The following is an 820-nucleotide window of genomic DNA, read 5'->3' as shown; positions in this document are numbered from 1 at the left end:
GGGGGGTGGGGGGATGGGGGGGGTTGGGGCTTGTCCTGCGCTCATTAAACTCTCTGAACTCTACTTGCCTCCGCTGCCTGCTGTCCCCTGGGACCCTCGGGTGCCTGCTGAGCCCCCCCAGGGCACCCTGTCCCCCAGTGTGCTGTTGGGGCCCCCACCACCCTGCTGCCCCAGGTGCCTTCATGCCCCATGTCCCCTTGTGTGCTGTGATACCCAGTGTACCCTACAGCTCCGTGTCCCCCAGTGCTCCTTGCAGCCCAGTGCCCCCCCCAGGTCCCCTGGCACTCTGTGCTCCCTGTCCCCGCTGGGTTCTGCTGCGCGCAGGTGGCCCATGGTGTGACTTGGTGCTCGCTGTCCCCTGATGTCCCTCAGTGCTGGGTGTTTCTTGGTGCACCCTACAGCAGCGGGGGGGACACCCAGTGTCCCCTGGTGCACCCTGGAGCCCGCTGCCTCTCTGTGTGCTCTGCTGCCGGCTGCGCCCTGTTGCCCGGTGTCCCCCGGTACAGTCCTGCCGCCATAGTGCCTAGTGTGCCCCGGTGCTAGTGTGGCGGGACTGCAAGTCCCGGTGCCCTAGTGCCTGGTGTCCCCGGTGTCCCCTGGTGCCGGTGCGCCAGAACTGGAAGTCCCGGTGCCGGCTGGTGCGCCAGGACTCCAAGTCCCGGTGCTCTAGTGCCCGGTGTGCCCCGGAGCGCCCCGTCCCCCGCTGTCCCGCGGAGTGCCTTATCGCCTAGTGTCCCTAGTGCCCGGCATGCCCCGGTGACGCCCCGTTCCCCGGTGTCCCCCGGTGCCCCCCGGCGCGGCCTCTGTCCCGCCGTCCCCG

Source organism: Aptenodytes forsteri, unplaced genomic scaffold (genome assembly GCF_000699145.1).
Source record: "Aptenodytes forsteri isolate BGI_AS27 unplaced genomic scaffold, ASM69914v1 Scaffold53, whole genome shotgun sequence".
Taxonomy (NCBI): Eukaryota; Metazoa; Chordata; class Aves; order Sphenisciformes; family Spheniscidae; genus Aptenodytes; species Aptenodytes forsteri.
Note: the sequence above shows the minus strand (reverse complement) of the source record.